This window comes from Helianthus annuus, chromosome 8, assembly GCF_002127325.2.
Source record: "Helianthus annuus cultivar XRQ/B chromosome 8, HanXRQr2.0-SUNRISE, whole genome shotgun sequence".
In the NCBI taxonomy this organism is placed as follows: domain Eukaryota; kingdom Viridiplantae; phylum Streptophyta; class Magnoliopsida; order Asterales; family Asteraceae; genus Helianthus; species Helianthus annuus.
Window position 1 is genome coordinate 43,223,350 of NC_035440.2, and position 12,758 is coordinate 43,236,107.

The 12,758-nt window shown below is 33.4% G+C and overlaps 1 long non-coding RNA gene across 3 annotated transcripts; it reads left to right on the forward strand.

The window, feature by feature from the left end:
• The first annotated feature begins 4,342 nt into the window (after nt 1-4,342).
• Nucleotides 4,343-8,655, forward strand: LOC110872779. 3 transcript variants are annotated; one of them, XR_004864350.1, is made up of 8 exons: nt 4,343-4,734; nt 4,849-4,931; nt 5,277-5,356; nt 5,996-6,086; nt 6,210-6,438; nt 6,713-6,825; nt 6,940-8,043; nt 8,421-8,655. It is a non-coding gene; the product is annotated as an uncharacterized LOC110872779 (long non-coding RNA). The 3 variants fall into 3 exon arrangements; XR_004864351.1 differs by lacking the exon at nt 5,996-6,086 and having other exon boundaries at nt 4,344-4,734; nt 4,846-4,931; nt 8,421-8,654; XR_004864349.1 differs by lacking the exon at nt 5,996-6,086 and having other exon boundaries at nt 4,344-4,734; nt 8,421-8,654.
• Nucleotides 8,656-12,758: the final 4,103 nt, after the last annotated feature.

The window sequence follows — 12,758 nt, forward strand, 5'->3', positions numbered from 1 at the left end:
AGCAATGTGTGGATTTTTATGTAGGACAACCCAAGTTAATCCTATATCACACATACATCAAGCTTTGAGCTTGAACATCACTTGTGGGTTAAACCCTTGAACAAAACAGAAAGTTTGTGAGGATAAATCCTCTAATTTTGAATGTCTCAACCTTGTTTTTAAGCCTAACTAACCATAAAAGTGGTTATAAGCATAAGGACATAGGTTTGAGATGAGTTAGACTCAAGTTTGAACAAAGATTAATGAAAACAAACATAAACAGTGGACTTTGAAGCCTTTTTGCCGGAGTTCCAGGGACTTGTTTGCTGTGAAACACCCCTAGAATCGAAGCCAAGGTCAAGCCAAACGTTCTGGAAAAAGAATGGACCAAAATGGATAAGAAATGAAGAAGTTATGCTCATTTTCGTAAAGCTCGATGAATCTGTCCGAACTCTGATTTGCAGCAACGATTTTGAGTGTTTGAGAGAGATTTAGGAGTGTTTGTAAAGTGTATGAAGTGTGGGATTGAGTTGGGTTTTATAGGGAAGGATTGAGGTTGGATTGGTTGACATTTATTGTGAGTTGTTGGTAGTTAAACTTTTCAAAACAAAACAATAAAAAGAAACCACACAGCTGTTCCGATTGGAAGCTGTGTACAGCCTTTACATTATTATTTTTCATCATTTGTTGTTTCTATTGTTTTTTATTAGCACTACACAATATATATTATGCATGGTAGGTATTACTTATAAATTGGTTGGAAGTTATAAATAAAAAAAAACAACCAAAACATAATCAGCCATTGGCTGAATGGGCCTTCACGGCTGTGAAGAAAAGTGGCGCCATTTTGGCCATTAACAGCCATTATTCTTTTCTTTACCAACTTATAAATGTTCTCAAGGTTTTTTTTTTTTTTTATAACATATCATAAGTCCACTTCGTATGAACTAAATAAAATGGACAAAGATCAACATGTGTGGCCAATTATGGCTGCCTTGCTGGCGTGAATGGACAAGCTTTATATATATATATTTTTTTTTGTTTGTTTAGTCCACTAAATTGATATCACAAATAATTTGATTAATTATGACTACATATTTACTAATGCTAATTTAATATTTAATTAACAATATTTTAGGGTCTATTATGTACTATAACATATAATTTGGTTAACAATTACATGACATATTTTAAGTATTAATCAAACGTAAGAAGCGAGTAAATGTATGAACCAAGTATGTATGTATGGATTGTGAAGTACGTACAATGTAATTATAAGTATAGCATTTTTTTTAGGTCATGCATTCATGATGATTATTTGTAGATTAGACACGCCTTTACGAGACGCATGAATACATTTCGAATGATTGTACGAATTTAAATGTATCAGCATAAAAAAAATAGGCACATGAATAATCTTTCTAGTTAAAGTAAGTTTTGAAAAGCGAGGCGTTACATTTATACAAAAAATGTGTTCATTTTTATCTTTGTGAGTTACTTTTCCCTGCTCGAACTTACCACCTGATACAATATGAATGTATGTTTATTCTCATTATATGTATATTTTATTTTGGCTGTAAACATCATAGGGTGATTAAGCAACAACTTGCTACAAAGAATTCTGACAATAATAACTATTGTTTATTCACTGCATCTAAGCTACAAAATTTATGAGGAATAAGTTACTTTAAAGGCGAATTCGAGAATTCTCGCGGTTGACAATCCGGTACCTCACATGCTTCTGCTCTGTTGCAGGTATTTTTTTAAGCTTTATGGTTTTTAGATTTATTTTCATTCAGATGTTAGTTGTTTGTCTCATAGTTTTAGCATAGGAAAGAAACTAAATATAAACAAAAGACTCTTAATTTTTATACCAGCCAAATCTTTCACCCCCTACACCCTACTTTATTTGCATGTTTACATGGGGTTGCATGGCACGCTGGTGGGTTGTGCAGGCTGTGTAACCGGTCAAAAAAGTTTGTGTGAAAAATGAGAAGCTTTAGTAGGCGTCGTGTCAGCTCGAAATGGTGTAATTTCACAAATCATAAGGAAAAAATATCCAGTTTTCAACTGACGAAAATAGTTTTCATGTCATGGACTGAAAAGCAGACAATACATAACCAGTTTAAATCAGTTTGGCTTGCCGTTTTCAACAGTTTGGGATGAGCTTTGCACACCTGTACTTCGTTTGCGTGGTTAACGGGTCAAAACAGGTTGGGTTGACCTGAAAAGCTTTCTTTGTAATTCTTTTAATTTTTTAAATAATCGGTGAGTAACATATGATTACAAAATCTATGTGATCCTGATAATAGCGATTTCTTCGAATAAATTGATTTAAGATATTTTATGCATTAAAAATAATAGTTTGAATTTGGACTACTTTTGACACTTTGTTTTAGGTAATTTTTATGAATTCAACTTTTGTTGACCCATTATATAAGCAATCGGGGCAAATGGCCATCTCTAATGATTTCTATTTTAGTTTCTTACTGTATCTTTTTATCTACTTTCTTGAACAAAAACAGTTACATTTTAGAAGGCAAGGAGCTTGAATTCTATATGAAGTAGCTTCAGGAAAAGAAAAAGAAGGGCAAATGTGCTCGTGCTGCTTAAAGCTTTTCATGTATATTGTTAAGTACTATAATTTGGAGGCCATTTTAGTAATTTAGAAGCTTTTGTTTCGTTTAGTTTGGTTTCACTAAAGTTAACTTTGTTTTAGTTGTTGTGCAATGCTAGCAGTAGCATTAATGTTATTATACAATTGTCGTTTTGTGGTTTTGTATAATTTTACATTAGGAAAATCTTAATTGATGATGTGCACTTTATAATAAGTTGGTTAAAAGGATATTTGTTATTTTAATTTAAGTATCGAGTATCTATATTTTTTAGCTGACACGTGGCAAGTAATTAGCCAATTTTGTTTGAAGATTGTAAGCTTTTTTAAATTACATTGGATGACATTTAACCCTGAGATTTTAAACTCTTACAACATTTGCTGTAAAATATGATCCAAATGTACTTCTATTAAAATATAATGGGTTTAATAACCACATCTCTTTTACCCAAAGGATTGCTACGATGATATATTTTAATGTGTATAGTACTCTTACCTTTATTTTAGATGCCATATAAATCCACCATGCAACTATTTACTCCGATCAAGTTAAAATGTCGTTTGCCCTCACAATTCATACATATCCTAAGCATCAAACCAAGCGAAGCATCAGAGAAATGCAATAGCTGCCTAAAATTTACCATTTGTATGTCACATTACATTTGAAGCTATGGTTAAAACTGTTTGTATCTATATCCATATAGTTACACAGAGATCTCACTTTCAATGATTTTGGTGGAGATATACCAGATCTTGTAGACTAATTCATTACAAAGTTCATCTCAATGTCAGTAGATATTATATGTTTGTGTTAAGCCACCCGCGAGACTCGCGGGATCTTAAGCTAGTATCTTCTAAACCAAAACGTTTATTTGAAATTCAGTTTGGTTGTCTGTAAGCTTTCGCTCAATGTAATGGACAAAATCCTTAAGTAAGGATATTATCCATTTCATTGAATAAAATCTTATTGATTTTATCCTCAACTTCCATCCAATTTATAACGCCAAAATATACAAAAACATTATTGAGGTGTTTGTCAATAAAATTTAGCTGTATAGGATGGACAACATTGTCAGCCATCTTTCTTAACTGAGGATTAACAATGTTGTCCATCACCATACAGCAAAACATTATTGATTTCAGTATGATCAAATTTAGAGTTTTAAGGTGGTTTATTTAGTCGCGTTCTTTTTCTCAGTAAAACGCCAAAAAAGTAAAAAAAATCAAACATCGTTCATTAGAAATTCAAGGATTGTTGGCTGAAAGGGTGTAAACTCAATAACATTTTGCTGCATGAGATGGACAAATATTATAGAAAAAGAGGCTGATTTCAGACTTTGTACTTCCACACGGCGACAAAAAAACTACTTCAAAAAACAAAAATAAAAAAAATCATACGAAAATCGAAACCGCCAGTGAAAATGCTTCAAAAGAAGAAAGAGACTGGTGACAGTGAAGATTTGAAAGATCAATATATATTTTTTTTAATTTTCTTTTTCAGTTGATTATTATATAATAACAATGCCATATCTAATAAAAACGTCACACAGCCAAATGCTTGTCAAAACGCCAACATGCCATAAAACGCCCCAAAAACTACCAAACCATAACAAAATTACTTTGGACAAGTATTATAAAAAAACCCAAAAATAAAATAAATAAAAACCAAACTTGAAAATGTAACTAGAAACAGTAACTACAAATTAGTAAAACTGAAGAGAGGGGAAATCTATCTATTATACTAAAAGAATTCTCCTTAGCCACATGGCCTATTCTTAGCCAATCAATTGGGTGATGTGGACACTCTCTTTGGCCAGAGAATTCATCTTAGGCGCCAATCTCTTTTCCACTATTCTCCTTCTCACGTACGTTTCTTCACCCCGCCTCTCTCTTCAATCAAATACATCTTTCCTTTTTCCTGATTGCTTTCCCATTTCATAGTACAGAAACCCTAGGTTTCTTTCTCTGCGGCTTTGTTGTCGATTTGAAGGTCATCGCTCTCAATCAATCCTCTGGGTCGTTTGTTTCATCTATTGCTTCAGCACTGATGTCATCGCACCATCAAATTTCTTCTTTTTCAGCCCCCATCCAATCCAGAGATCGTCCGCCACCACTTATTTCCTTCTGAATTGACTCTACAAGTTCGTAACTTTGATTTCTTCTTTCCGCCGATTTACTTAGGGTTTTTCTTCATATTATTTATCATCGTTTTTATTAAAATTTGAGGTTTTAACTGATGTTTTTGTTTTTAGCAGGAGGAACCTAATGGTGTGATATGATGAATCAAGGAGGAGTTTCAAACACCAGAACGACACTGGACCAGAAAGTTTCACTTGAGGTTGGTATTAACCTCTGTTTAATGCTTTTTAAATGATAATCTGTGATATCATTTGATGTTACTCATTGGTGGTTGATTGTTAGGGCTTACACTATATTGTGTTGGTTATTATTGGTTCAATGGTTAGGTGGCAAGAATAGGAATTACTAAATTCCCATGAGTGATATCAAGAATACGTTTGTTTATACACAATACAATATAGTGCTTACTCTTCTGTTCTACATGTATGCATATATCAAATTATGTGATGTATGTCGGATTTGAAAGTAATTCTAGGGGTTCTGTTGAAAATAGCAAATGTTGATAGTATTTTGTTTAATTGAAATATATGTTTTTGCACTCCAGGTGTTTGATAAATAACATTGCCTCTCTCGCCATGGTTCTAGACAAGTAATTCCCCCTCCCTCCCCTTCTCATACCTGCAGGTACGCACCAGTTTAATCTTTAATTATATTTATTTTCACTAATTATTACCTTTGAAACATGAATATAAGGCTGAAGATGACCATATCAATATTTGTGAAGCTTATATGTTGATTTTTTTAAATAAAATTAAGAAAAAGATGTGTTAGTGGTATAATGTTATGATTATATTGTAAGGATTAATCTTGGAGGTCTCAACAAACGGGCCACTTGATACAGTTATGCAGCTGGGCCGGGTCAAACGGGTCAGCCACAGTTTGTTTATTAAGTCACGTTTTATTAGAAAAAGTAGTGGATCTTGAGTAATGGGTCACTAATTTGCTTTTTAGTAGGGGATAATTTGTCAAATAACTACTGGAAAAAAACAATTGTATGATACATGGGTGTGTCATATTGCTTACAAAGTTACAATTCCTTTTTTTTCATTAGCATCCTTTCAATTTCTTTTACATTACTGGGTTTATGTGTTTGATTTGTTGTTGGTAAATGTCATGCTTTAATCCCAAATGATGATTTATGTCCTATCAATATGGATTGTTACACATCATTGTTATTTTGCAATTTGTTTCTCCACCATCTACATACTACTGATTGTAGTTTTTTCGAGTTCATTATATTAGAAATTTTTTTTTTTGTCACAGGTTGCTTTCTTTTGTTATTATCGTTACTACACACCTATAAATATGTGATCAGTAATATACAATAACTTCTGTTTTGTTCTTCTATAAAACGGTAAACAATCTTCCATTGCTCATATTATTTTGTTACAAAATTCAATGATACTTGAAAGTTAATTTAATATGCTATGTGGCAATAATTTTCGTATTATTTTTTTTTCTTGGTGAAATATGGCAGGGGACTGGTGGGCATGCAGAAACCTCCAAGAGTTGACTGAAGGTTGCTCATCCTTCAGTGACAATTTTGACCTGTTTACTTTTAATGGGTCGATTAGACATATATTTGGAAAAAAAAACTTTCTTTTTGGTCTCAAGAAGACAACCATATCAGGCAAGTCCTGATAACAATGAGAGTTTGAAGTTTAGGTGGCTGAGCTGCATTAACACTCATCATTAACACTAAATCTGTAAGTTATTTAGTAATTTTTGTTTTAATTAAGTTGTGTTGTATATGTTTTTTTTGCTTTACCTAAAAATAAGCATTTGAGGTTGCAAAATATTGTTTTTTGCAAGTGGTTTGTGTCAAAATGGGCAATGTTAGTGTTGGTCCAAACGTGTCAGGTCCAAACCGTCTTTACAATTTTGACCCGTTTTCTTTTTTTGGTTAAATAATTTAACTCGGCCCATTTAACCCCTTAGTGATTAAACATAACCAGTTGTTTTTTTGATGTGTCAAATTAGGTAGATTTGAAATTAAGCAAAGGAAATCACCAACCAGTCTAGCCGGTATGCGTCATACCACGGGAAAATTCATTGACGTTAACATCTTTGATCTTTTCTGTCCTTAGATCTTGGTAAATTTCTTTCACATCTTCATAGAAACTTCTAAATCGCTAAGCTGGAACTAATCGTGAACAACCACCACCATTACTAGCATCTCATTTGCTTTTCACTTCTTATTTACGCAGCCACTCCATAAACTGTGAGTCTATAACTGCTATAATCTTTTGGATTGCAAGATTCAACCCTATCAATTTAGGTTTCTGGCGATACATTCAGGGAGGGAGATACGGTAAATATGCCTCCAAAGGAAGAGCATTATCAGTCACAACGAATCTAATCGGTTCCAACCGAACAGTGGTGTAAATCAGATGTTGCATTCTTTTGATTATATCCCAAATTTATTATTTTTATTTCCACTTGGTGTTTGCGTCATATCCTTTATACAACCCGTGTAACACACGGGAACTTAAGCTATAGTGCCACGTGTGTGTGTGTTTTTGTAGTCAAGTGGGTTCTCTACATGTTTCGCATCGACGGCTGTCTGTTTATACACACCTTCAAAAAACTTTTGCCTACTGTATTTTTTTCTAGATTGATGTTTTATCTAATAGGTTTCAGTAGAATAATGTGATAATTGGATCTTTGTTGTTTAATATTCTTGATTCTTCTATTACATCTTCATCCCTGTTTGTTTCCATAGGTTTTATTCCTTTTTTTTCTTGAAAGTTGCAAGCGATGATTTTTGGACATTCAAAATAAAGTTTCCATATCTTTTTTTCCATAGGCTAATATACCTCTAAAACTATTTTACCATTTTACCCTCACTTCTTTTTCTGCTTGGAGCGTGGGTGGGTGGGTCATGGCTGGTGTGTGTGGGTTAGGGCTGGTTGGGTTGGATTTGGTGAGGATGATTGGGCTTTGGGATGCTTGCAAACTGGTTGTTCAAGGCTCACGCTCTTATGTCATTGGATCTCACATGCTCTCAAAACATTGAGAGCTGGTGGCATCAAGCTAGATTTGATTGCACCAATTGGCAATATCGTTTGCTTCTGCAGCTGAACAGTCAGGTACTCTACCTAAATGAGACCATTGGCGCTGCTATTCTAACTCTAAAAAATTGGATCAGTTGGGTCAAGGCCCATTATGTGTTATATATGGGTTGGATTTACTTATCTCCGCTGAAGGCCCAGTCTTGGGTTAGATGCTGTGTGAAGGAGCGTTTGAAGGTCTGGGCTAAACAGAATAAAAAGGGTCTGGCTAATGTGTTGCTGTTGAAGGCCGAGGCTCAGGTTTGCTCCTTGGGACGTTATCTTTTGGGTTGGGGGTATTGGGATGCCCATTAAATATATGAACATCAAAAAGTTATATGTTGGTTTTCACATAACATAGATTAACGGATTAGCACCGGATATAAAAAAAATTAAAAAGTAAAAAGAAAATAGTTGCAGGCGATGGTTTTGTTCCTTTTTTTCCTTTGTTTCCATACGTGTTTTTCAAAAAGGTTTTGTTTTTTTATATAAAGTTTTGATTGTTTTTTAAAGATTTTGTTTTTTATATAAATTTTCGAGTGTATTGACGACTCTCATAACTCAGATATCATTTATATACTATGTTAAAGAACAAAGTGAATGTGTATGTGTTGTTTAAAAGGTTTTGTTTTTTATAGTAAGCCTTGAGTATTATTGACGACTCTCACACATGTTCTGGTGGCACTATAAAAGTCCATACAGAGTTCATGATCCAAAAAAGCCATGGCTAATTTGCAAGGTGGACCACTAAGTACTTCTGACTGTATTTATTTTAAATCTTTAATAAAAAATTTAAAAAACTCATTTTATAGTTTGTATAGAGAGGATAAAGATATAATCTTTGTAAGTTATAACTGTTTTTTTTTTCTGTGATGAATGAAATGCAAGGTGGTTCAAAGGTTGGAATAGGAAACTTTGGTGAGGTGGGGCCATTGGATCGTAACCCAAGAAACTTCACATGGCTCAGAAAGCCAGATCTTTTATTTGTGGTATGAAATGTGTAGCAAATTTACAAGATTTATAATTTATACATGAATATAAAGTACTAAATTTTTTAATAATTTTGTGGGAAATTAGGATAATCCAGTTGGGACAGGATACAGTTCTGTGAAGGATGAAAAGTTATTGGTGAAAACTGATGAAGAAGCTGCTAGGGATTTAACTACATTGTTGATTAAATTATTTAACAGAAATAAAAGCCTACTAATTTTTTTTTCATATTTTTTCTATGATAGGTACGGTGTTATTAGATGACATGATATATTGAAGCTGAATATATTTCGTTAGCACAAGTATATACTTCATATGTGTTTTGCTTCATGATCTTTAAACTTTGTCACAGAAAAAAAAACACTATATCCACCAATTCATTTATATATATTTGAGGTCGTAATTTCGACTATATTCGTTAGCTGAATATATTTCTTTAAACGTTTTGCAAGTTAGTTATTTTCCACTTATAAGGCTAAAGTAGTAATATATGTTTTTTATTTATATTTATTTAGTCTTAAGTACTAGCGTTTTGCATATATCAAACTATTGTGTTTGAGTAATTATGTTGCGTGTCTTGATGAGTTCGCGGTGATACCAAAATGGGCTAATGGGGTGTCAAGATTCCATTGAAATCAAACACAGTCGTTTGATATATGCATTTCTACTTAGAATACATATAAATGTTACATTTATCACTTCTTAACCAGTACAGAAACAAATCTTACATATAAATGTTACATTGTGCATCAACGTTTGTCAATCTATAGCCAAACTCTATTGTTTTTCTAGAAGTTTTTAAAGTAAGTTTCGGTCTCAAATTATAGTATAGATACCGAAACAAATCTTTCATTAAAAGATTTATGAAAACACCGTTAAATAATACATTTTTTGAGGCCACCCATGTAAGTATGTAACACACGGGGTCTTAAGCTAGTTTATTATATTAGAATCTAAAACGCCAAACTTGAAAGATGGGACGTGTTACAGACTTCAGAGATAAAGCTTATCAAAAACAATAATTACAAACAGTAACTGAAACGACGAATACGCCTAACTTACGCGCCAAAAAGACATCCTATAAAATGATACGTCTCAGCAACTTCCATTTGATCAAACCAAAAAAACAAACGCCAATACTACTAAATACCACCCACTGTAAAACGCCAAAAAATTAAAAAAAATCAAAGATTGCTAATATGCTTTCTTGGATATTCAGTATTGTTCTTCGTGAAGTTTCACTGAATGAATTGTTAGCTGCAGGGAGTAACTCAGTAAGATTTTGCTGCATGAGATGGACAAAAATTCAAGAAAAAGATACTGATGACAGTCATATGTCATTTTGTATTCTTTGTTCTTGTAGAAGGCTTGGATGAGGAGAAGAGATCAATGACACTGAAGAGTTGGATGATTACAAAGATGAAGATCAAGATGAAGAAAAAGCGAAAAACCCACCCACACGTCATAGATCTATGTCCCCAAACATCCACAAAAAGCCACATCAACAGACGAGCAGGCAAAATAATTAAACCGATGGGCTTGTTAAGTTTTATATAAAACGCCATATATTTTGTGACAGTTCTTGTACTATTAAAGAAGAGAGAGACTGATGACAGTGAAGATTGTGAAGAGAGATCCGATTAGGATTTTTAATTTATTTTCTTCGCTTCTATTTTTTTCCCTGTGGTTGTAATATAATTTTACAATTGTCAAACGCCAAGATACCACAAACGCCAAAATGTATATAAAAAATAATAGAACAATGGGCCATCTTGTTTAAAACGACTTGAAAAACGCCATTCAGATAGATTTCCTGACCCCCTGGGTTCCAATGGCATACGATTTGCATAAAGGCCATAAACGCCAAAATGTTAATACAATGAAACCATTAAACGCCATTAATTATTGAATTTGGTTAACGCCAAAAATCTTAAACCCCAAAAATAAAACAATATTGTGAAAAGCGGAACTCAAAAAGCAGAAGATAAAAGGACAAAAAAGCCCCTCAGCCCTTCTCTATGCCGCGTGACACGTGTTGGGCCAGGATGCGTTCTCACCGTTCTCACACTTTTGAGCGTTTTCTCCTGATCCCGTTTCTATATATATATAGGTAAAGTGTAGGATAGAAATCCCCTTATCGTACATTATGTATGCGATGTCCACAGCCATACACGTGTCCTGATTCAATTTAATTAGATAAGGGTATATCAGACATTTTGTTCAAACATCTGAGGGCTAATCAGGGAATTCCGTCAACAAGGAAGCAGATTACGAGTTCGTTTCATAACCGTCCATCTAATTATTGTTCGTATCAATTCGATTTGTAGGTTTTTTGATTGATTCCTGTACCGAACACAGATTGGCGATTTCCGAAAATGCTGGATTCGTCATTTAGGATGTTTGTTTTTGGTTTTTCATCATAGGGTTACGGTTGAGGTTTGGGTTTTATTTGTATTTTCATTTTATTAGATTGTAACGAGGTTGAAGATAAGTTGTTTCTGGTTTTATTTGCTGAGTTTATCATATCGCATGTTGTTTTTTTAACATATCCCAGGTATTTAAGATTGGATCATATGAATAATTTCGCATGTTTAAGTTGGACATTTCGCACACAATGAAGTTTAATATTTAATTTCGCATTTTTAAGTTGGACATTTCGCAGACTAGAAAGTATTTAACATATATAGCTCTATATTTCGCACCTTTAAAAGTAATTATATTTATTTTCGCACAATGTGTTTTATAATTCAGTTCAATAATTCAAATCAAATAATTCAGTTCAATAATTGATTTCAATAATTCATATCAATAATTTCTCAGTGCCCTTTTCCATTATTATATAGTTTATCTTTTTATCACCATTTTAAACATCCTATTAAAAATGGCAGACCTACCAACATCCTCTTCTTCGGAATCAAGTATCAAGCAGGCTTTGAGAAAAAGGATCCAGGAACAAATTCAAGAGGATCGATCATGTCAAGAGATGTTGGAGACCAACATTTCTCGTGTAACAGAAAACATGAAGAGAAGACAAGAAATTCTGAACTTGCTATCTCAGATGCAAGTGAGTAGTCTTCAAGAAATTGCTGTTATGTTCATGGTTGATCTGGTCGAGAGGGATGAGAAGCAGTTGAAAGAGTTGGCAGATGCAATAACTATCTTAAGATGCTCGATGAAGATGAAAATGGAGTTTCTTTCATCTTTTGAATGTACTTTGTTTAGTTTAGTGCTTTATTTTAATAAAACATTCAAGTTTTGCATGTTTCAATAAATTCGCATGTTGTGTTATGGAATGGATTTTTGATTTCGCATGTGTATATTCCCCCATTTTGCACATTTTAAGCAATTCAATGTCAAACATGCGATTTTATGCATAATATATGCGAAATTAAAAACATTATTGTTATATAACACTCAAAAGAAATCCAACATCAAACAAGTTTATTAGTCCTTTCCAATAAATGCACTCAACCTATCTGGGATTATTTTCTCCAAATCTTTCATATACTTTTCTTTGTCTGGCCTTTTATCGAAAGCATTTGCCTTTTTAATTACTAGTTCATGATGCAAATTGTGTTCGGATAGAATGATTTTACTTAGATATTTGTGCCTCAGGAGATGAAGTTGTGAATTCTGTCTGTTGTTTACTTCATTTTCTTTCACAAACCCAGTCACCCATGGTGCCTTTGTATGCTTCCATGTGACGCATCGTAAACACTCCACAGTCTACGCCGTTATTCTCCGTCCTCCAATCCATCTCTTTTCTTTCTACCTCTGATGTTCCAAGTTCTTCTATAGCCGGTGTTGGTTTTAAAGCCTTCTGTAGGTATAAAACCAATACCCTTCTCTGTAACATAGCAACATTGTGTCAGTATCTTTTACATAAAATATAACATGTATATGAATAAGTTTTTGTATTACCAGTGTGTCTGGAAGCCCTTTGTATCTTTCCTTAAACTCTTGTTCAGCGGCTGAATTGTCAATCG